The following is a 24,819-nucleotide window of genomic DNA, read 5'->3' on the forward strand; positions in this document are numbered from 1 at the left end:
AGGTTTTTGAACAGAACCATGTACTTTGCATTTAGGTTAATCACATGGCTCTTTTTTCCCTGACAAAATACATTCTGACCTATATACATAATGCTCAGGTTCCTGTGATGCACGTACTTGGTAAAGGCTTTCTCAATTTCACTGCTTTCACAAGCAGAGTTCATCAGATCATCTAAGATAATCATATTTACTTTATTGGTAGGAAACAACCGGTCATCATCAAAAGCATCAGGCAACCCCTCCACAAAATTTATAAAGGGATATTTACCAAGCAGTCCTTTATACAGAGGTTGCCAGCAACTGTAATACCACACAATGTTCTCAGGCATAACCGACAATGTTCGCTCAGCATTATCCAACACATTTTTTATAAAGTAACTTTTTCTGCAGTTGCTAGACCCTGCGAGAATTACAGAAAAGGGGTGTTTCCACCATGTATCCATTTTCAAAAGCAGTAGGGCAGGGTTTAAAACCCTGCTCTGAGGACCCTCTTTTTGTAAATGACTTTCTGTGTTTTCTTAAGGGCCTTTGTTTCTATTTGCCACTGATTTTTGTTACTTACAAGAGAGGGCTGCTGCACCTCTATCTTTTTTGGGGTGTTCTTTCTCAGGTCTGCTCTATAGTCCAGGACTAGAGCTTTCAAACTGTCAAAGTTTATCTTTTCACAGTTTGCTATGTTCAGGGTAATCCCTTTGACTTTCATACAGGCCTCTCCTCCCAACAGCATGGTACCAGTGGTGTTTTCAGACCGGCTGACACAAACTCCATGATGTGTTGATCTGCTGGGATCTTGCTTATGAAGTCCCCTAAATAATCCCCCATAGTTGGTTCCAGTCCCCCTCCCTTTTCCCGAATATCACCAAGTCTGTGTCATGGTACAGGCACCTTTGCAGCCTGTCTAGAAGCTTGTATCATTCTAAACTGGTGTAAGAGGTGGTGAAACAAGCTATGAAAATGTTGGTATTGCCAGACACAGAGTAGTGGTTCTGTGCATGCTTCCAAGACACTCATGCTGTTTCATCATCAATAAAATTGCAGGATGAAACCTTGGAATTTGGGGGGAACACATACTGAAAGAGTTCATCAGGATAGATTTGTTCGTTGGCCGAATTTACTCCACAGAGAATTTTAAAACAGTTTAGTCATTGGTGCTTAGCGTAGTTCAGCTTGACCTCATGTTGGCATAAACACGCGCCTTCTTTCTAGTAGAAATCATTAACATATGTATTTTGTTTTTCTTCGTTCATGCACAAGCCGGGATATCGTGAAGCCTCTTGTTTCTGATGGAGGTGTAATTTTATGCCCTCTGAAAAGAGTAATGCTCATTGTGCAACAGGATGAAAAAAGTCTTGGAGGATACTGGGCCCCCTGTTTTAAAACCTCCCACATCTCCTTTCACCATATAAAGCACCACCTGTATATTGACTTGTAAATGCTGTCCAAACACTGCTACATCACCTAACATAATCTTTTTTCGATCTGACCACCCCAGGTACTGAAAGAGTTAATCAGGGTAGATTTGTTCTTTGGCCGAATTTACCCGACATAGAATTTTAGAACAGTTTAGTCATTGGTGCTTAGCATGGTTCAGCGTGATCTCATGTTGGCTTAAACACACGCCTTCTTTCCAACAAAATACTTTTTAACTCCCCCACCATAACTATGTCTTGCACAGGCCCCTAATTCACAATTTAAACATTAAACCGTTTTAAACCATTTTAAAACACACACATTTAAAAACCAATTGCAGAAATTTACCTTCCACCACAGGGTAAAAGGATGCTCACACATGGTTATTCTATTTTCCCCCATGTGTATTTGAGCCTTTGGGTGAAAGAACAAGCAAAATTTTAGTAAGTATTATTCCCTAAATGCATCAACCCCCCTATAAAACCTGTTTAATACCAGTTGTTTGTTTGTTTTTTATTAAACAGTATTAAGCACAACTATAGTTAAAAATGGGGATTTACCTTGCCCTGGTGAAATGCAGCTTGAAGTTGCTGTTTCCATGCTAAACAGACCACGCTGCAATAAAAATAGGCATAATTATTAATAAAGACAGCATGGATGAAGAGTAACATTATATAACATATTTTCAGAGTTAAAAACAAGCAACATACCTCATAAAATGTCAGGGTTGGAAGGGACCTCAGGAGATCATCTAGTGTTGCTCAAAGCAGGACTTATCTCCAGACAGATTTTTGCCCTAGATCCCTAAATAGCCCCCTCAAGGATTGAGCTCATAACTGAGGGTTTAGCAGGTGAATACCCAAAACCCTCATCTTGCAGGCTAGAAGCTGTTCTGTTCAAGATAGTTTCTGTTATATGAGGACATTCTCCAAAAAAATGAGGTTTTTTTTTATACCATCCTAACTCTGTTTAAAACAAACATCAAAGTCTTTAGTTAGTAGGTTGATTTGATTACTACAACTCTTAATTAATAGATATGTAAGGAATTTAGGCATCCCTCCCAAAATGTTCCCTTTTGTGATCTGAGGTAAAAATTAAATTGTCTGCACAACTTAGATGCTTTTGCCTACTTTTTAGTTAAAATACATTTCCCAGTTTCAAATAAAAAACAAGAGCACTGTTGGGTTTTCTTACAGTATTAAACAGTAAAATCACCACACACAACAATCCTTAATGTTACTATACTCTCTCCTGACTGGGGGGACCTTGCAGATATCAATGAATGTCTTAGGGGTTTTTGTTTGTTTGTTAATTTAATTTTAAACATTTCTTTCATTCTAAGTTTTGGTTTGTTTTGAAATGAAATGGATTATCACAACCCAACACCCAACAAATACCCATAGCTTTTAAATGTTTGTTTGTTCTACAGCAAATGCTTATTTTATAAAGTATGGTGGAGGTTTATAAATCCTGGAAACATTTCATTTTGGGGTTAGATCTTTGTTTATTTTTGTAAATATATTATTTTAAACTTTTAATTACTTTGAGTTGCTAGAAAGACTGACTCATAGCATTCTTATCTCTAATACCTTTAACCCTGATGGAAACAAGGGTGGATAATCACATCTAGACCTAGATCTACAGACTGGATTACTCCTGGGGGAATTCTGCACCACTGTGCAACGCATAATTTTGCATAAATTAATGTTGGGTGTGCAGACTTTCTTTTTTTCCCCAGAGAAATGGGCTGCAGAGATGTTGGCCACCACTAGGGGCCGCTGGACCTGGCAGAGCCCAGCTCACAAATAGAAGACAAGGCCAGTGGGAGGGAGCTGGAGGGTTCCCAGCAGTTGCAGTTCCCAACAAGCTCTAAAGGAAGGAGGTGGCAGCGCTCAGGAAACCTGGCGTGCGTGCAAGCCCAGGACCCAGTATCAGGTTGTTTCTCACTCTGAATCCCTGAGCTCTAGGAGGGTAGGGTCTGTGAATGTCTGGGCTGGAGGTGGGGCACAGCTGGCCTCTGGGGTAAGGGTGTTACCAGAGATTTTCATCTGCTTGAATCCTGTATAGATTGCAGCACCCTGGATAGAAATACTGACAGTCAGAGAGGGAGGGAGAAACATCATGAACAATTTACCTCTCCTAATTAGCATTACAAAGTGATAGCATCAGAGTGCTTTAGTTTGTAGGGGACAGTAGTTAGTTTTAGGCTGGATGCTTTAGATAAGCTATAAATAATGATAATTTGGAGCTAAAAATCCAAAATGGTGGACATGGATTTTCTATTACAAAACATCAAAGCTGGAGGACATAGACTAAATTGACCAATAACAAGTAAGAAACAAAGGTTGAATAAAGTTCAGGAAGTGTGACTCAACTCACTCCAAAACACCTGCAGATAGGGGTTAGGGCAAGGAGGAGTGTAGCTATGATGTCAGGGCAGAGCTGCCAGGTTGCCACCCACTCAGGGAGCATTCAGCATGAAAGATCAACCAATCAGAGGAGGCCAGAAACTGAACATAAGGAGTCAGTTGGCAAGCTAGAGAGAAAGAAATAAAAAAGATGATGATGATCAAGAGAAGAATACAAAGAGAAGATCAAGAAAGCAACCAGGAAGCAGCAATAGAAGAAAAAGATAGGATTAGAGACTGGCGGAACAGAAGGACTGAGATGCTCAGAGGAAGTTGTGAAGAAGTGTAAGTCTGATTTCTTGTCTATTTTAAGAGACTGCTTGTGTGTGTCTGTCAATAAAGCTGGATGCCTACTTTTGAGTGTGACCTACCCCACCCTGTGAGCGGCCGGCCACTACTCACAGAATGGTAATTGTTAATTGTTCAAAGTTTCTTTAATGCTATATTGTAGCGCTGTTTTATGCATATGCAATGGAGTACTTGTATGTTATATTGTAATATATCCAATGTTATTGTATTAGAGGCCTTATGCATATGTATGAAAAGTTCAGTATGTACCTGTCTGTTACAGCTCCATTTTGTTTCTTAAAGCTGTCCCCTTACTCCATTTTGTTCTTGTTCTCCTCTGTGGCCGCCCCTCCCTGGCTGTTAAGTTATTTACCAGGGCCTCTGCCCTTCTCAAAGGAAAGGCCCCTTAAGTTGTTTAACAAGAGCCATTGCCATTCTCAAAGGGATGGCCACTTGTGCTAAGTGGGACCACTGCCCTGTTCAAAGGGTTAGTCCTGTTATCACCTTGTTAAAACCTGGGCTTGGTGTAGAGTAGGCAATGTCCAGAGCTGCAAGACCTATTCTGTTTTTAAGATCCTGGGCATGAGTCATAGACCTCATGTGCAATAGGTGACTCAAAAGAACAGGACTCTGCCCAGGCATGTACCTGCAGTTTTTCCCTGCCTGCTCTCCTCCCTGTAAGAAGGGGAACCAATCAGAGTTACTGGTGGGAAGCTGCCTAGGTTTGCCTTTATAAACAGACATTTTCTGAACAGACTTCAGAAAGGTTCCTGCATTGCTGCCTGGTCTGATCAGCCAGGGGGTTCTGGGGGTCCTTTCTCCACTCTTGTTTTATTTTTGAGCATACCCCTGTTTTTTGAACCGTCCCCCACGAAGAACGAATTGCTGCCTGAGAGATCTCCTGATTATTGTGAACAAATTGAGTCCTCTCTGCATCCTCTGATGCTGCTGCTGTGCCTGCTTCTGCCTCTGCTGCTGCCTTGGGGGCTGGTAAGAATCCCTCTGTGAAACTTTCTGTACTTTTATTTTATTATTTTAGCTGCTGGCTCTGTCTCCCCAGCACACAGACTCAAGCTAAACCTTGGTCTGTGTTTTAAAACCTCTCTCTTAAACTCCGTGGCACTCTGCCACTAAAAGTAAGTTTGTGCTGCTGCTAAGCTCTGCTCCTGTGGGCTTTGCCTTGGACTCACTGTTTTCAGCTGTATCCACTGCTGCAGCCACCTCCCTTGGCTTCCTTGGGGGCTGCATTGAGAGATGTATTCTGGGCACATACCACTCTGCCCTCTGTAACTTCCCCATAGCATAAGGTGCACCATAGATTTTGTTTCTTTAGTTTAATAAGTCATAGTTTGTTAACATTATAAAGCTTGTAAGTCTCACCTGCCTTGCTATAGTTCGTTGTTTTGTTGCTCCATATAGCTGCTTGTTGTAGTTTGCTTAGAATTGTGATATTTGTTGTTTTGCCTAGTCATTGGTTAAGATAGATTTAAGAAGTCATTGCCTGATTGTATTCTGTACCTGTTTTATTACTTTGTAGAAGCTGCTTGTCATTTTATGTCAGTTTAATTAAGTTAGAGGGTAGATAAGGTTCTTGCTGCTACAATCTCCCCCTGTGAACTTCCCAAACCCCTTGCTGCTTTCTCCCCCACATCTGCATCACCATCTGAACTTCCCCAATCCCCCCCGCACTGCTCTGTTGTCCTTACCTCGCAGGGCTTCAGAGTCTCTCGCTGCTTGCAGCTACATCTCTCATCAGTTGCCACTATCATTTTCCCCCCCCTCCTCCTGTTTCTTGACCCAACCTTTGGGCACACTCTTGCTATCACAGCCTCACAAATTAAGTCTATACTGCATAATTTCACTTATCACCCATATTGTATTATTGCACTGTGATTCAAATTCTACGTCCACCTTTCTGATATACTTTGTATTTGCATTAATACTATTGTGTTACATTGTGTATAAGGCCACCAACCACTTAATACATTCTATCTAAGATTGTTGACCATTCTATATAGAAGCTACTATTTTATTTTGCATTTCCTTTTGGTATGTTTTACATTCCACACTGTATCTAGAGTTGTTCCTATATAAAGTTGAGTTGATTAACTGTACTGCATCCCATTGTGCTAAACCCCACTTACTGTACCCCACTGTTAGAACTCCCTACACTGTTCAATAAGAACCCCCCACCATCATTGTCTATTGTAAACACCCTATACACCCCATCCCATCATATTTCATTGTTAAATTCTCACCACTTCCTTTTTCCTTTAATAAAGAAATTAATTGGCACCCCACCCATGTGGTAATTGCTCCCCAAGATCCCATATACCTGCTGGCAGGGACAGTACCAACTCTCATCATTGTATTTGTCTCATAGTCTGTGTAGTCTTCTGGTCAATTGAATGTATAATCTTAAAATGTAATGTAATTGTGCCTTACTGCCTACTATATACTGTACTGCTTTCTTTCTTGCTTTACTAAATATATTGTAATCACCTAATTTTCTCTCAAATAAATAAAATGTTTTTTTTCGAAGAACTATTGCTTGTATGACAATCCTTTGAGTGGAAGGTTGTATCCATGTCCTTTCAAGGGTTAGCAGGATTAGCCTGCTCTGGGAAGTCCTCTGCGGGTCAGAGACAAAATACCTGGCAATATCCAGGAAATTCCTTTAGAATGGATCACCACTTTTCTCTCCATTTGGATAGGTGGGCCAGTACTGGGATACCTTAAGTCCAAATAGTGGGGTAACAAGGGGGTGTGACTATCTGGGCGGGGGGGGGGCACAGCTGGTCTCTGGGGCACGTCTGAGAGTATCTGGGCTGGGCTGTCAGGGGGAGGGAGCAGAAAAGTAGGAACTGGGTTGTCATTAGGGTTTCTTTAACTCCCTACTGGGGGAATTTTATATTGTTACAGACTTACTGATAATTTTATTTCAAAATACCTTCCAAAATAATTGAAACAGGCATGTTATTTTTACAAATAAAATTTTGCAAAATGTTAAAATACTGTGCACAGAATTTATTTTTTTTGGGGTGCAGAATTCCCACAGGAGTAACTGGTTGAAGCCAACAGAGTTACCACTGTTATTTCAGTGAGGGTGTGCTTAAACCATCAATTCAACAGGGTGAGTCAGCTCTTGTACTCAAAAACATGTCTCAAACATCCCTGTTTTAAACACACTTTTGTTCTCCTGTCTTCCCACCCCCTTCCCCTGGATTCTACTATGCACAGTTCAGCTTTTGCTGTACAAACTTTTTTTATTTAAAAGACAATCCTTTTAGATTTCGTGACGCCATGTCCCTGCCAGCAGGTATATGGGATCTTGGGGAGCAATTACCACACAGGTGGGGTGCCAATTAATTTCTTTATTAAAGGAAAAAGGAAGTGGTGAGAATTTAACAATGAAATATGATGGGATGGGATGTATAGGGTGTTTACAATAGACAATGATGGTGGGGGGGGGGGTTCTTATTGAACAGTGTAGGGAGTTCTAACAGTGGGGTACAGTAAGTGGGGTTTAGCACAATGGGATACAGTACAGTTAATCAACTCAACTTTATATAGGAACAACTCTAGATACAGTGTGGAATGTAAAACATACCAAAAGGAAATGCAAAATAAAATAGTAGCTTCTATATAGAATGGTCAACAATCTTAGATAGAATGTATTAAGTGGTTGGTGGCCTTATACACAATGTAACACAGTAGTATTAATGCAAATACAAAGTATATCAGAAAGGTGGAAGTAGAATGTGAATCACAGTGCAATAACACAATATGGGTGATAAGTGAAATTATGCAGTGTAGACTTAATTTGTGAGGCTGTGATAGCAAGAGTGTACCCAAAGGCAGGGTCAAGAAACAGGAGTGGGGGGGGGGGATTTGATAGCTGCTTTCAACTACCTGAAAGGGGGTTCCAAAGAGGATGGATCTAGACTATTCTCAGTGGTAGAAGATGACAGAACAAGGAGTAATGGTCTCAAGTTGCAGAGGGGGAGTTTTAGGTTGGATATTAGGAAAAAACTTTTTCACTAGTAGGGTGGTGAAGAACTGGAATGGGTTACCTACGGAGGTAGTGGAATCTCCTTCCTTAGAGGTTTTTAAGGTCAGGCTTGACAAAGCCCTGGCTGAGATGATTTAGTTGGGTTTGGTCCTGCTTTGAGCAGCGGGTTGGACCTACATGACCTCCTGAGGTCCCTTCCAACCTGGAGATTCTATGATTCTATGACCCCTGCAAAATTCGAGGTTCAGGGGTGAGCTTAGATGGGGCTCCCCCGCAGGCTTTCATGACCCTTCCCACCTCTCTCCAGAGGCGGGTGGGATCTGAATCTGCGGCTGGCTCTCCTGCCTTAGTGCAGACTGGCCAGAGGCTGGAATCAGCAGGGCTGGCCCTGAATGTGGGGTGGCGGGTCAAGAGGTTCTGGAGTTCTTTTGACCAGAACTGCACTGGGTCTCTGTGGGGGTCTTGAGTCTTCCCTTGGAGAGGGGAGGACAGGGCCTGACCTGCCTTTGCACTCAGGTCCATGTCTTCTGCCTCCAGGCCCTGCAGAGATTTCTTTATAGTACAAGTAGTTCCACATGGAGCATGTTGGCGCACACCTTCCTGCACCACTTCTGAGGGCTCCAAGACAACTTGAAGCTCCTTTATCTCCATCTGAGAGGTCTTCCACGAGACATCTCTGAGCTCCTGGTCTTCTACCAGGACCACCTCCAGACCTGGAAGCTGGTTTTGGCAACCAGGTCTGTGGCAGTCGCCGAGGGTGCTCCCTGCTCATGCTATACCACAGACCCTCTGGACCTTTTCATTGGGCCCCTGCCCTGTGAGCCCTTTGTGCCCGCCCATCTCCTGGAACCCAATAGGAGCACCCTCTTGCAGCCTCCAGCCTCACTTTGTCACAGTATCCTAGAAATAATAGCTCGTATTTGTGGTTTAAGCCTCTATTTAGGAATGGAGAAGACAAGACACCATGGCAAAAAAGAAAGAAGCATAGGTTTACTAACAATTGTTTTATTAACTTACCACCTGGTAGACCTAGAATAGAACAGGATGCTGCGTCTCAAATCTTTTTGTAGGTTGGGCCACATTATTTTATGGATCATCTCCCCATCTTATTTACAATCACTTACATCTCTGTTGTAATGACTGCACTTGCTTACATGGAAAAGTAAGCAGGGAAATATTTAATATCCATTTAGCTTTCATTAATGCAATTCAGCAACTGAAAACAAAAAAACCCAGCATCCTATCACCCAGCTCTTCATAGGCTGTGTGAATGATCACATCCCTCGATCTGCTGGAAATACCCCTACTTATACAACCCAAAATGCCATTAGCCTTCTTGGCAACAAGGGCACACTGTTGACTCATTCAGCTTTTCATCCACCGTAACCCCTAGGTCCTTTTCTGCAGAACTGATGCCCAGCCATTCAGTCCCTAGTCTGTAGCAGTGCATGGGATTCTTCCGTCCTAAGTGCAGGACTCTGCACTTGTCCTTGTTGAATCTCATCATATTTCTTTTGGCCCAATCCTCTAATTTGTCTAGGTCCCTCTGTATCCTATCCCTACCCTCCAGCGTATCAACCACTCCTCCCAGTTTAGTGTCATCTGCAAACTTGCTGAGGGTGCAGTCCACACCATCCTCCAAATCGTTAATGAAGATATTGAATAAAACCGACCCTTGGTGCACTCTACTTGATACCGGCTGCCAACTAGACATGGAACCATTGATCACTACCCGTTGAGCCCGACCGTCTAGCCAGTTTTCTATCCACCTTACCGTCCATTCATCCAGCCCATACTTCTTTAACTTGCTGGCAAGAATACTGTGGGAAACTGTATCAAAAGCTTTGCTAAAGTCCAGAATGGTGAGCTTTAGATCACTATGGTGAGCTTTAGATCAGGCCCTACAAAACCAGACTTGGGGAGACTTTGCATAGATTAATACAAAGAAGATTCACTTTGAGGGTGCTGCTAAAGAAGCTGCTGAAGCCCACTGAGATAGAAAACTACTAGATTCACCACCCATTTCTCATAGGAAATTAATTTAAACCACAAGAAAACAAAAAGAGTTCTGCTACAAACAATGGGCCAAATTCTGATACCCTTCCTCATGATGAATAGTACTTTATTTCACAATCAATGTGGCTATAGTATCAACAGCAATTACACCAGATGCAAAGTAGAACAGCGGAACTACTTGTAGAGCAAGGTGCTACTCACTGAGCGTGAGCAACAGTATCAAAATGTGGCCAAGTGTTACCAGGCAAAAAATAAACCCAGCAGTTTCCAAGGTACATAATGAGATTTTTTTTTTTCATATTTGCACAATAGGAAGGGAGCAGCGGGAATGGAGGCCTGTATGATCCAAAAAGAGAGTAGTGGCTTTGACTTGCTTTCTTAAACATTGGAGTTAGAAAAATGCCACATATGCCTAAATAAAATATGAGAGTAGAGATCAGAAATGCAGTTTGCACAAAAAGATTGGTTAAAAGTTAAATATGAAGGTCTAACTTGCAGATATTTTTGTAATTTTAACAAATAAATAGCATTTCTAATCATTACTCATCTGTTTTTAAATTGTAATAAGGTTAGTGGTGTGTTTTATAAGAAATCAATACTTCATAAATAATCAAGATGTGCAATAATCAACATCTGTGATGGTCTTGGTAACTACTGGAATTCAATAACTGGCGATAGTAGTATTTGTTCACATTTTAAAGTTCTAAAAGTGGTGAAAGGCCAGCCTGGGTTCTAAAAGGGGTGATAGGCTAAAAATGCACCTGATGTAAATAGTGTTACCTAGCAGCTCTGTGTTCTTGGGGAACCAGGGCACAGTACCCAGCCTGTCTGACTCACGAAAGACACCTTCATTCCCCACCTCTGCTTGAACCAAATCTGCATCAGAAGAAAGACTTACAAAAAGCAATGAAAATGCAGTGGGAGACACACCTAAACCCCTGGGATGAGGATGATAATATTAAGGAAACTCCCCTAGTCTCATTTTCATCAAAGTTGGGACAAGGAGGCATCTCCATTAGCATACAGAATGGAGAACAGAGATTCCAAGGCAAGAACCGCACGGAACTCTGGGACCAGAAAAGCAGGGAAGCACAGCATGATGGGGATCTCTGCTCCAGATGTTAATGAACCCATGCCTGCACACACCCAGCTCAGTAGTTATCAGACCAATTCTAGTAATAATCCAAAATAGCGAAGCTCCCTAATTACATTGTGAGCTCCCTCCAAGGAACACTGCACTGCCCAAAGCCAGGAATGATCAGCTCCCATGGTCTAGCCTGCACAAAACAACTTTGGTATACTCCCTTGTTTACACATAAATAAATCTAGTGTTCTCCCTTGAACCACTGTTTTGCTTAATCATGTTAAAATACTTGTAGAAAAATAATTTATTGTAGCTAATTAAATAACCAGGACTAACATCTGGTACTAATATAACATTATTATTAACCAATAGTAGACTGGCCTAATTATAGGAACCATACAATTATATTGTTCAGCATTACATATAGTCCAATTTAACATTTATAGATATACAGTTTTAACAAGCAAAACGGATTTTCAAATTGACAATATTCAGGGGTAAATTCAAATTGATAAGTGATTACTGAAGTGACTTTAGAGTGCAAAAACTTCTGTTGAGTGGTAGAGAAGACAGACTGAGTTGTAGTAGCATAGTACAGCAGGAAGGACTTGTCAGTTTCTTCAGGTTCCAAGCTGTTAACAGATTAATTCCGTATAATCCTAATGATACAAGTGTATGACATGACATTGGTTTGTTTCCTTAATGTATTTGTTGGCTTTACAAGTTTTAGATAAAACAGGAGTACTTGTGGCACCTTAAAGACTAACAAATTTATTTTATCATGAGCTTTCGGGAGCTGCAGCTCACTTCTCATGAAAGCTCATGCTAAAATCAATTTTAGTCTTTAAGGTGCCACAAGTACTCCTGTTTTTTTTTTGCGGATACAGACTAACACGGCTGCTACTCTGAAACCTAAGTTTTAGATAGTTAGCTAGTTCTTTTTCTCCAGGCTTCAAAAGAAGGAAATGAACTAGAGATCCTGAGGATAATAGAACAATTTTAATCAGTGAGTGATAACCTTTGTTACATTTCTAGGTCTCCCACATCACTAATGCCAAACAGACAGAGTGATGCTGTGAATTATTACTGAGTTCCTGTAATCCCAAAACAGATTTATTGATTTTTGGCCCAAAGATTAATAACTGGACAATTCTACCTGAAAAGAAAAAATGTAATGTTAGCAAGCAGAATGTTTTGAGGTGACAGAAGAAAGGAATGGAATGCTGGAATAAAAGGAATGGAATATAGAAATCAGAACGTTCCACTTCAGTTGGAAGTTGATAACTAGCTGCACTAGGCTGGTAAGAGCATCTCTCAATAGTGTCCACCTGTAAGAAAAATGCCAAATGTAGATTACAATAGGGATGGGCAAACTTTTTGGCCTGAGGGCCACATCGGATTTTGTAAATTGTATGGAGGGCTGGTTAGGAGAGGGGGGTTGTGGCCCTGCCCCCACCTCCCTTCTGCAGCCACCACTGCCCCCCGCCCAGGACTCCTGCCCCATCCAACCCCCCCTCGTTCCCTGATGGCCCCTCTGGGATGCCGCCCCATCCACACAACCCCACTCCCTGTCCCCGACTGCCCCTGGACTCCCTGCCCCTGACTGCCCCCTGCTGCCCCAGCCAACCCCCCCAGAACCCCTGCTGCCCCATCCACACCCCCGTCCCCTGCCCACCATCCCAAACTCCTCTGCCCTCTATCCAACTCCCCCTGCTCCCTGGAGCACCCCCTAGCCTGGAGCACCGGTGGCTGGTGGCGCTACAGCCACACCACCAAGCTGGAGCTGGGCCACGCTGCCGCCACTGCCACCATGCAGCACAGAGCACCGGGTCAGGCCGGCTCTGCAGCTGCGCTGCCCCAGGAGCTCACAGCCCCGCAGCCCAGAGCATTGCACCGGCAGCAGCGAGAGCAAGCTGAGTCAGTGCGGGAGGGGGGATGGAGGGAGGGCAGGGGGCTAGCCTCCCAGGCGAGGAGCTCGGGAGCTGGGTAGGCCTGTCCCATGGGCTGGATGTGGCCCACAGGCTGTAGTTTTCCCACCCCTGAATTACAAAGTCAGCATGGATTCACCAAGGGCAAGTCATGCCTGACTAACCTAATTGCCTTCTATGATGAGATAACTGGCTCTGTGGAAGAGGAAAAAGCAGTGGACTTTAGCAAATCTTTTGATATGGTCTCCCACAGTATTCTTGCCCTCAAGATAAAGAAGTATGGGCTGGATGAATGGACTATAAAGTGGATAGAAAGCTGACTAGATCGTCAGGCTCAATGGGTAGTGATAAATGGCTCCATGTCTAGTTGGCAGCCGGTATCAAGCGGAGTGCCCCAAGGGTCGGTCCTGGGGCTAGTTTTGTTCAATATCTTCATTAATGATCTGGAGGCTGGTGTGGATTGCACCCTCAGCAAGTTTTCAGATTACACTAAACTGGGAATAGTGGTAGTATTGCTGGAGGGTAGGGATAGGATACAGAGGGACCTAGAGAAATTGGAGGATTGGGCCAAAAGAAATCTGATGAGGTTCAACAAGGACAAGTGCAGAGTCCTACACTTAGGATGGAAGAATCCCATGCAGTGCTACAGACTAGGGACCGAGTGGCTAGGCAGCAGTTCTGCAGAAAAGGACCTAGGGGTTACAGTGGACAAGAAGCTGGATATGATTTAGTCGGGAATTGGTCCTGCTTTGAGCAGGGGGTTGGACTAGATGACCTCCTGAGGTCTCTTCCAACCCTGATATTCTATGATTCTATGAGTCAACAGTGTGCCCTTGTTGCCAAGAAGGCTAACGGCATTTTGGGCTGTATAAGTAGGGGCATTGCCAGCAGATCGAGGGACGTGATCATTTCCTTCTATTCGACATTGGTGAGGCCTCATCAGGAGTACTGTGTACAGTTTTGAGCCCCACACTACAAGAAGGATGTGGAAAAACTGGAAAGAGTCCAGCAGAGGGCAACAAAAATTATTAGGGGGCTGGAGCACATGATTTATGAAGAGAGGCTGAGGGAACTGGGATTATTTAGTCTGCAGAAGAAAATAAGGAGGGGGGATTTGATAGCTGCTTTCAACCACCTGAAAGGGGGTTCCAAAGAGGATGGATCTAGACTTTTCTCAATGGTACCAGATGAGAGAACAAGGAGTAATGGTCTCAAGTTGCAGTGGGGGAGGTTTAGGTTGGATAGTAGGAAAAACTTTTTCACTAGGAGGGTGGTGAAGCACTGGAATGGGTTACCTATATGAGGTTGTAAGGTCCTGTAGTCCTCCCGCCCAATCAGTCTTTGCAGAGAGCCACAACCTCTTCCTACTGCATGGCTGTCCTAGAATGCTTAAGGGAATTAGCAGTCTCTGGGCTCTGGACTCCCCCACCCTCTCAGCAGGGCCGAGCAGTAAGCAGTCTATAGAGCTGCAGCCTACTGTAGGGGCCTAATGGTAATCAATCTAGCGAGCTCAGTCCTTCAGCCAGCGTGGAGTACCAAACAGTCTAGGGAGCTTGGGCCCGCAGGCAGGGCAGAGCAACAGCACCCCATAGGCAGGTGGAGTTATAAGCAGGCTATAGGGATCTGGCCCTTCTGGCAGTCTAAGGTGCCCAGGCAGATGGCAGACAAACACATGCCTCTTTGCCTAAGATGTGCAGTCACCCTAGGGTGGGGTGGCCACAAGGGATAGGGGGGCCTAGGTCCACCCTACTCCACTAGGTTCCTGCCCAGGGCCATGAGAATGGTGGAGGGCTTCACCACTGAGTCAGCAGGAATCCCATTGCAACACACTGACCATTATTCAGGCTACATAATCAGACTATTGTTTGGTGTCCCTGGGCTACTTCCTATGACCCCTTAGTTCATGGGGCTCCTCAGTCACCCTGGGGTAAATGGCCCATGGAAGTTCCAGTAGCTCCTCCGTGCTCCCATCAGCTGGTCAACCAGACAGTCCTTCTGGATCCTCGGTGCTGCAGGGCCCATCCTCAGGCATTGGGCTCAGCAATGGCTGGGACATGTCCGTCTCCTTCACCAACTCCCTTCCAACTGAGCTGCAGGGCCTGCCTTTTAACCTTTCCTGTCCTGCCCCTCTGCTTCCAATGGGGTGGATGGCCAGGTTTAGCCTACCAGGGAGTAGATAGGGCTTCCTCCGTCAGTCTTGGTGGAGGGCCACACCTCCTTGCTATATGAGTGTATGGAACTTCTTAGAGAACTGTGGTGACTGTGTGTAGCTACTTTTGTGTGGCCAGCAGGGAGTCCTATGCCATGAAGGATGGAGGATTTCTGGCCTTTGGGAGATATAGTAGCTTGGGACTCAAACTTGGAATTAATCTCATTCCATCCCATCTCCCCACACACACACACCTCTCTTCTGCTGCCATTGCCCCTTTCAATCTATTCATGGCATTAGTATCATGGTAATCACTATAGAACCTGAACACCTCCCCTTTCTGCTGGATCTTGTCCATTTTTTGGGTTGAGGACCCGCAGAATAGTGGCAGGTCGGACTTAGGGACTGAAGAACTGTGCTGAAGCAGGCAATGTATAAGAGCAGGGCCCAGTAGCCAAAAAGACAGTCTCCCGCTGAGCACCTATCAGAGCATTAGAAGGGAGGCATATTTTGGCACCCATTAAGGTATGGGAGGGCTAAGGAAGTGGGAAGAGTTTTGTTTTACTAGAAGGGGGCAATGGAGAAGGGATTGAAGCCAAGTCTTGTCATCTCCACTCCCTCTGCAAAGAACATCCTTCCTTAACCCTTAGAATCCTTTAGAACCCATTCCTTAATCCAGTGTAAGCTAGAGATGCTATAGAAATTCACATCTCCATTAACTAGCAGTAGACTAAACATGTTGAAACATCAAGGGTGAGAAAAGTGGTTTGATGCTATTAGCCACTTGTTTATTATCCATCATTCTTATCTGGAGTTTTGCTCAGGTATATATCTAGTTATAGATCCTAATTGATTTAAGGTATTGCAGTAAGTGTGAGCAATCTGTATCCTATTCCAGATGTTCTCAAACTGTCGTTTATGGAATTCTGGCAGTTGTGGCAAATTGCCGGCACTACTATGATGGGTCCCGCGCTTTCTCTTCTTGTGGGGATGTTCAGGGCACCATTTCTTGCCCCTGATCTGGGGTATTAACTGTCCCACTAGTATCCCAGAGAAGGGGAGTGGAGAAGGAGGGACCTGGGCCTGCCCACTATTCCAGGTCCCAGCCCAGGAGCCCTAGGGATAGCAGTAAATCACTTGAACTAGCGATTCCTTCCCCTGGGCTACTTCCCTCTCTGGCCCTTCAGCTTGGCCTCTCACTGCTTGGGCAGGTTTCTTCCAACCCCTTGTGCCTGTGGAGTCCCTCTGCTCTGTACAAGCCGGGTTTCCCTTTACCTAGGGTCTTGGTCTTCTGGCCCATCACAGCACTTTTCCAAACTCTCCTCTGTTTCCCTCCAAACTGCTCTCCTTCAAACTGCTCTCTGCTCCAACACCAAACCACTCTGCTTCAGCTCCTTCAACTGTATGACTGAAGCAGGAGGGTTTTATCAGGTGACTGGCTTCAGGTGCTCTAATTAATCTATGTGTGTATATAGGGTGTATACCTGGTGTGGCAAGGCACCTTCTCAGTCTCCCCAGCCTCTGCTGCTTTTAGCCCTGGTGAGATAGGCTTGGGTAATATGGTTCCCCTTGGGACACAGGGGAAGGCTGCTCCCCGTATCTCCACCAGTCCTGTTTAGAGTCTTTTTACTCCCTTGTGGGAGAGAGTGCTGCCTTTCCTCCTGGTAAGGCTTGCTGTCTTGCTGCTCCAACACTCCTGGCAGCAGGGCTCCTTCTCTCTCTGCTCTGCCCCCTCCTTCCTCCCAGGGAAGGGTTTAAAAAGGTCTCAGACAGCCCTAAGTTGGAATCAGTTGATCCTAATTAACTTCAGGTAGCTCCCCCTCAGCTGATTCTAATTTGCTACCGTGGTAACCCTTTCTCAGCTGAACCTGATTGACCTGTACTTGCCTCCCAGTTGATAAGGGGGAGGGCCTTTTAACTCTCTGGGACTGATTCCTACCCCTCCCTTGCAGCTGTCTGACCTGAGTTTATCACACTGGTTATGTGATATGAGTACAGTTGATCAAAAATTTTCCATTGACACTTTTTTAAATGGAAAATTAGCTTTTTTTAAAAAAAACTTAGTTCTCATGGAAAGTATCTGCTTTCTTAGAAAATGTTTCATTTTTAAAGTTTTCAGCTGAAAACAAAAATTTGTTCAGCTTTTAGCAGTTTTTGGCTGAAAAATTTTGATTTTCATCAGTTTATACTAATACTCTCCTGCTATTTCCCACACAATCATGTCCAATATCTGGCTTCCTGGGAACCTGAATTTGCAGCCCTTGTATATATGTATATGCTAGAGAATTGCTTCATATATTTGTATTTAATTTTTACCCACAACTTCATTTAAAAAAATAAAACAGTCACGACTTTAGGCTATGTTCACTACACATCGAAACTTCAAGATGGTTCTACATCCTGTTGGTTTGATTTTTTTTCTTTTGGGTAGGGTGACCAGATGTCTGTTTTTTAAAGGGACAGTCCCATTTTTGGGGACTTTTTCTTATATAGGCTCCTATTACCCCATACTCCCTGTCCCATTTTTTCACAGTTGCTATCTGGTAACCCTAGTTTTGGGCATTTTCTTAATCTTAATGTGCATTGAAAGACTGAATTCGTTCATTTATGTTTTGCCTATTATGTACCATTTGAAGTTCCTCCAAAAGCTGAAGTAAAAAGAAGTTATTTCAGTCAATCATGATATTTCCTGGTTTTATCAGTTGAAGCTGGATACATCCTAATCAGTAAGTGACCATATCTATGGCTTCTTGTATGTGGCTTTCATAAACTCATGGAGACATCTAGTGGACAGGGTAATCTATATTGTTAAAGCCGGTAAGACTATACTCTTCTGATTCCTACCCAAGAAGAATATTCTGTCCTTTTTTATCATGCCTGCACGTAATTCTCATTAATGTTGTGGAGGAAAACAAAGTCCTCACTCTGAGTGTAAAGCAACAAGCCAGAGGCAGCTTTATTGCGAGTAATTGCAATATGCATGGGAGAATACACACGGACAGAGATTCCCCCTCCCAAGGCAGGTATCCGTTAGATAAACAATTAGGGCAAGCTTTTATACCTTTTGTTATCTACAGTAATGATCAACAGCTGCATTTTGTTTATACATATTCCTTCCTGAATATGTATAAACAAATATCTTACTTTTCTCAGCAATTTTCTGCTACCGTCTGCGTTCCATTCTTATCTAACACAAGATCAAAATAACCTCTCACAGTTTTTCCCACTCGTCCAGGCTCTGCATTAAAGACTCACGTTATTAAATAGAAGACTTAGCCTGACTCTTGCTCTTAATGGAAGACTAAGATGTCTGCACTTTTCCCAAATTCCACAATGTGGTTATTGTATCAGAGGGGTAGCCGTGTATCAGAGTGGTAGTCTGGATCTGTAAAAGCAGCAAAGAGTCCTGTGGCACCTTGTAGACTAACAGACGTATTGGAGCATGAGCTTTCGTGGGTGAATACCCACTTTATCGGATGCATGGTCAATGTGGTTATTGGGAGTGGGTGCATAGTGAGATATTGCCCCTAGTCTGGATCTTAAATTTATTGCAAGGAAAGGAGATGGTAATTTGTGAATGAAATCCAAACAATACTAGCTGAACTGCTGTTCTTTGATTCCAGTTTTATTCAATTCATACACCCCATTAGCTCCTTTGTGATTTCTACCAGTAGCATTGCAATCTGCTGTTCTAGTGTGAATATGATGGTGGGCATGTGTGGGGAAAAAACAAAGAAGAAAAAAATACTCATAAGGCAGAGTGCATGTTCACTGACTTGTGGGTACTTTTTCAAAATATAAAACAAATTCCTGCTGTTTAAAAATCATCTCTGAAGTAGATTTCAAATTCCCATAAAATATTTTTCTACTTATCTGGAGCCAAGGGGACACCTTCAGCTTAATTCCTGTCTGCCTTCTCTTTTTTAAACCTACTGTGATACAGAAACACCTCAGCTGGGTATACCTGAAAATCAAAGGTGGTGGTGAAGTGATTCATCTCTATTTTCAGTTTGTCTGTTTTGTTCAGCACTTTGTATATAGTTTGTTTTCATTGTAGATGCTGCAAGCACTTACAGCTCAGGGCCTAAATCTTCCCCCCCTGTTCTTTTATGGATCTTTCAGACATAAAAAGAATAAACATGTTTATAATTAGGAAAATGTGATTGTAAAACCACAAAAACTGTCAGGGGGACTCAGGGGCAGATGTATCACCTGAAATGATTTCAAAAGCCACTTTCTGAAATGGACTAGATTTTAAGTTGAGGGTGTCCTTTTAAGTCCTCCAGTCTATGTAAGGGCTGCAGAAGGCACTGCATGTTGCAGAATTGTCATACAGAAAAGTCAGGATGAGATTTAGCATGAGCATGTGATTTTTTTTTATGATTCCTACTTTCATAAGTTAGAGTTAATATATCCCCTGTAAACCCCAGAACTGGAAGGCCTGTAGGGAACACCTCTGGGTCCCCTTGTTAATGAAAAGGGACAAATTGAAGAGACTCTTACCTGTGGACAGATCTCATTGGCATATTTCTCACTTTGCCTCAGTGTAGGTTTATAAGGCATTGAAAGTTGTATTGTTTGGAAGGTCTCTGTTCTATTCTTGGGAATGGTGTTAAGTGTTTAATGTACTAAATATACTTTTAATTGAGTGTATGAGAAGGTTATACATGGGGTAAGGAGGGAACTAAGTCACCCTGATCGTGTGGTCAATGGGCTTAGATTGGGTAGTTGAGTTCAACCTAAATTCAGGGATGGGGGATACATTTACTGGAAGGTCTTTTATATTGCTCTGTACTTCTACTTCTGCAGAGAGGAAAAATGATCCAGGGATTAGGGCACTAACATGGGTCTTGGCAGAGCTGCATTTAGTTTCCTGCTTTGCCATAATTTTTCTTAGTACCTCAGAGCCCCATTTTTCAGATGGGGAAAAATAATATTTTCCTGCCTCACAGCAGGTGTTGTGAGAATAACTACACTAAGTATTGTAAGATGCTCAGATACTATGGTGATGGGGAGGCAGGGGCATACAAATACCTAAGGGACAGACTGAATACAGCCTGCATCTTTTTTTGTAAAAGGTAGCATGGGGGCATGTCTATACTTATACAGCCTGTGCAGCAAGTGCTGCAGCATGCCATGCATTGACTGTCTATGTGGAAACTGCTGCTGCGCACTAGAAATTCCCTAGTGTGCATTGACATACTGAGGTGTGAATCAGCAGTATGTCAATGTGCAGTAAGGAACTTTGAGTATGTAGCAGCAGGGTCTACATGGTCAGTGAGTGTGACATACTGGAGCACTGTAGATTTACAACTCAGCTTCCAGTGAGTAGTATAAGGGGCCAAGCATCAATCAAATGTAGACCCCGCCCCCTGACCCATCAGGCCCCACCTACCTGTCACCCTAAAACCCACCCCACTGGAGTATTACTTCTGGGGTCAAGATGGACACATGACTGGAAGCAAAGGGTGTCATGTGACCCCTTTAAGAACTCCTCCCACTGCCCTCTACCAATCAGGATCAGTTTTGCCCCCCATAGGACTGCCCTGAGAGTGGATATGACCAATTGGGGGGTGTTCTAGGGTGGGGTGACTGGGTCAGCAGAGGGTTGTGTGCCCCCTCTAAGAACTCCGCCCACTGCCCTCTACAATCAGGATCTGTTTCTGCCACAAAAGATCTCCCTGAGAGTGGATTTGACCAATTGAGGGGAGTTCTGGGGCAGGGTGACCCACCCAGAAGAGGGTCACATGATGCCTCTAAGAGCTTCCCCTAGTGCCCTTTTCCAATCAGAGTTCAGCACCTCCCCTGGAAGTCCCAGCACCACATGGAAGAGGCCATTTCATTCAAAGAATGTGTGTTTTAGAAATTGTAGAAATGCTGAGAGGAAAAATGGACTCCTTCACCACCCCTGTGAGAACTTCAGACTTTGTTTTAGCTCCGAGGGCCTTCGACCACTAATGAAGGAAGTGCTACATCAGCGACAGGAGGAGGAGGGAGCAGTTGAGGGGAGCTCTTTGGCCCAGATGTTGAGGGATACGCTGGAACCCATTCCTGAAACCCAAACGTTTATGAGGCAGCTCAAGAAGTGTGATGGCCTCTTGTTGTCCATCCCTCTGGAGGAAGGGACCATGGCTTATGGGAGTCAATGGTGGACAAGGTGAATGGAAAAGACATTGCTCAGGTAAATGAACAATTAAGCAGTGACGGTTGAGACTTAAGGATGGGGTGTAATGGGGTTAGTAACCGACCCAGGGTTGCATAAATCTAAAAACAAGCAGTGGGGGGCTTACCTCTACTTTTCTTTTCTGAAAAACTCTGGACAGCTCGACGATGCCTTTCTAGAGACCTTTTGGAACTTACACATTGGTAGCCCTGTGGGAGTAAATATATCATGCATAAGCTGTTTTTGCTTGTGTTTGAGACACAGATCTCAAGAAGAAAATCTGGAAAAGGACAAAAAGGAAGAATGAACCAGCTCAGACTCCCTAATGGTAGGGGTCATGGTGTACATTTTCACAGGTGGCTGTAAAAGGTCGTGTTAAATCAGGCGATTAATAAAACTTGTTCAAATTTGTCAATATGAATGTGTCCCCTCCACACTCGGTAGAAACAGACTTATTTTCCCTTTATCCGCATCGCTCTGCTTCATGTATGTTAGGTACCTTTGAAGCATGGCACTGTAAAGTTTAGCCTTTTTGTATTCGGATAAGTCAGTCCTTTGAAGAACAGACTTCATTTAAGCATCCAGTAAGCGAGTTGTGGTCCTTCTCATATTTTCCTCCAACGGAGGGGGAGCCCTTAATTGCTCCAACTGGCGGCTGGGCACCAGGTACATTTTTTTCTGCATACTCCATTGTTGATTAGTCAAAAGCCCCGCTATCTGAGGGATAGCAAAACTTTACAGAGGTCTGATAAACCCTTTGGACTGCTTCACCAGATGCTTCTTTCTTTTAAGTGAAACCCTTTTATTACACACATTATTATTACACATTTTATAAATGTGTGTTTCTTTTTCAGCACACACACTTGATTCTGTGTCAAAGGTACATTTCCTTTTAAGGTATTGAGTTCTATTTCTGAGATGGATGCTACTAAATCGTCAGAGGCTGAACACAGCATAGCCTTCCTTTGCTGTGGGGACGATTTGCTAAGTAATTTTAAAAGGACCAGGTTTTTCTTCACGTAGCTAGATATGTTTTCAGTCAGCAACCCTGGCTGTTAAAAAAGGCCTGCTGATAATTCATTTATTTTTATACCCGGCAGTTGTTCTTTTCAAAGTATAAGCCGCTGGCCAGTCTGGAGGGAAAAGACCGGTTCTTAGTCTATAAGCTTCTGTTGTAGAAGCATTTAAATCCACCACCAGGATAAGGTCTTTTGGTAGCATCCTCAAAAGCTTCTAGAAAGTATTGCGCTTTGTCGGGGTACATTTGTTGAGCTAGCATAGCGATTTGTAATTTATCTCTGGGGTTTTTTAACAGAACCATGTACTTTGTGTTTATGTTAATCGTGTGACTCTCTTTTCCCTGACAAAATACATTCTGAACTATATACGTAAAGCTCAAGTTCCTGTGATGCACGTACTTGGTAAAGGCTTTCTCAATTTCACCACTTTCACAAGCAGAGTTCATCAGATCGTCTACGATAATAATATTTACTTTATTAGTAGGCCATCATCAAAAGCATCGGGCAGCCCCTCCACAAAATTGATAAAGGGCAACTGTAACACCACACAATGTTCTTCGGCATAACAGATAATGTTCGTTTGGCATTATCCAACACATTTTTTATAAAATAACTTTTCTCGTAGTTGTTAGGCGAGAATTAGAGAAAAGGGGTGTTTCCACCTTATATCCATTTTCAAAAGCCATAGGGCAGGGTTTTAAACCCTTCTCCAAGGCCCCTCTTATTGTAAATGACTTTCTGCATTTTAAGGGTCTTTGTCTCTATTTGCCACTGATTTTTGTTCCTTACAGTAGAGGGCTGCTGCACCTCTATCTTTTTTGGGATGTTCTCTCCCAGTGCCTCCCTATAGTCCAGAACTAGATCTTTCAAACTGTCAAAGCTGATCTTTTCATAGTTTGCTACATTCAGGGTAATCCCTTTGACTTTCATACAGGCCTTTCCTCCCAACAGCTTGTATCCATATGTTTTTTGGCCAGCTGACACAAACTCGGTGATGTGTTGATCTGGCGGGATCTCGCTTGTGAGGTCTCCTAAATAATCCCCCAGAGGAGGGTTCCAGTCACCCTCCCTTTTCACAAATACCACTGAGTCGTGGTATGGGCACTGCTCTTGCAGCCTGTCTAGCAGGTTGTATAGTTCTAAGCAGACATAAACAGTGGTAAAACAGGATATGAAGACACTGGTATTGCCAGAGACTGAGTAGCGATCTTTTGCATGCTTCCAAGACACACACGCTGTTTCATCATCGATAAACTCACAGTATGAAACCTAATAATTGGGAGAAAACAGGTACTGAAAGAGTTCATCAGGGTCTCTCACGATGCTGGTATTGGGTAGGTTTGTTCTTTGCCTGAATTTACCGGTAGAAATCGTTAACTTACTTATTTTGTTTTTCTTCACCTGTGCACCAGCTGGGATACCCTGAAGACTCTTGTTTTTGGCAGTGGTGTAATTTTAGGTACTCTGAAAATGTTTATCAGATTTTTTCTTGAAAATGCCAGATTTCATAGATTTTAGCCACCCCGCATGCCCCTTCGTGTTCAATTCCACCATGCACCAAGTCCCCAGGATGGCCCTCTCTTTGTCAGTATGGATGCCCGTCTCCCACTGCTTGGTTTCTGTACAGGTTTGGCACAGTGGGAACATAAGTTTTCCACCCACTGTGACAGGTAACAATGGGAAAAAGAGGCCTCACGGGGGATACACTTTAACTTTCACAATTCCAAAATAATTTGTGAGGGGTCCAAATTTGTCATGAACTATATCAGGATGTCCGATAGGGTATTCTTTGGTTTTGTTTATGAAAGGGTACAGGCTGGTAAAATCATAATAGTAGATTTCTTCACCGGAGTTAGGTTTGTAATATAGGTGGATAGTGTTAGTCCTCCCCTGCAAAAAAAGTATCCCTAGGCATGAGAGCCTGAGGCAGCTGGAATTTGTTTAAGAAATCTGCAAGCTCCCTGTCTGTTTCTATCATGACCGCTCACTTGTGCTCCCAGAGGGTCCTCACTACATAACCAAGTCTTTTCAGATAGTCGGTCCTGAGCTGCGTCTTGTAATAAAGAAATCCAAAAGTTGTCCCTGACATAGGATTCTGTGCTTTTTCACAATAACAGGTGACACAGCCCTGGAAAAAACACACATTAAACTCAAAGGCTGTGCATACCCTGTTAACGACGGCGTAATTGTCTAGAAAGTAGGGCACCCATAAAGCATGCCATATCTGTATATATTCTTTGTGAGCGGTATGCAACAGCCACTGAATGGAGGGGGTCGAATATCTGTTTTTCTGCCTGTGATAGTTGTCTGGAGGGAGAAGAGCTATTGTGTTAGGCTGCAAA

At 43.4% G+C, this 24,819-nt stretch overlaps 1 long non-coding RNA gene across 1 annotated transcript; it reads left to right on the forward strand.

Annotated features, from left to right (window-relative positions):
• Positions 1-12,494: 12,494 nt before the first annotated feature.
• LOC120401627 lies at positions 12,495-22,164 on the forward strand. Its single transcript, XR_005596604.1, has 3 exons — positions 12,495-12,519; positions 17,932-18,021; positions 21,159-22,164. It is a non-coding gene; the product is annotated as an uncharacterized LOC120401627 (long non-coding RNA).
• Positions 22,165-24,819: the final 2,655 nt, after the last annotated feature.

The sequence above is a fragment of the Mauremys reevesii genome, linkage group 3 (genome assembly GCF_016161935.1).
Source record: "Mauremys reevesii isolate NIE-2019 linkage group 3, ASM1616193v1, whole genome shotgun sequence".
In the NCBI taxonomy this organism is placed as follows: Eukaryota; Metazoa; Chordata; order Testudines; family Geoemydidae; genus Mauremys; species Mauremys reevesii.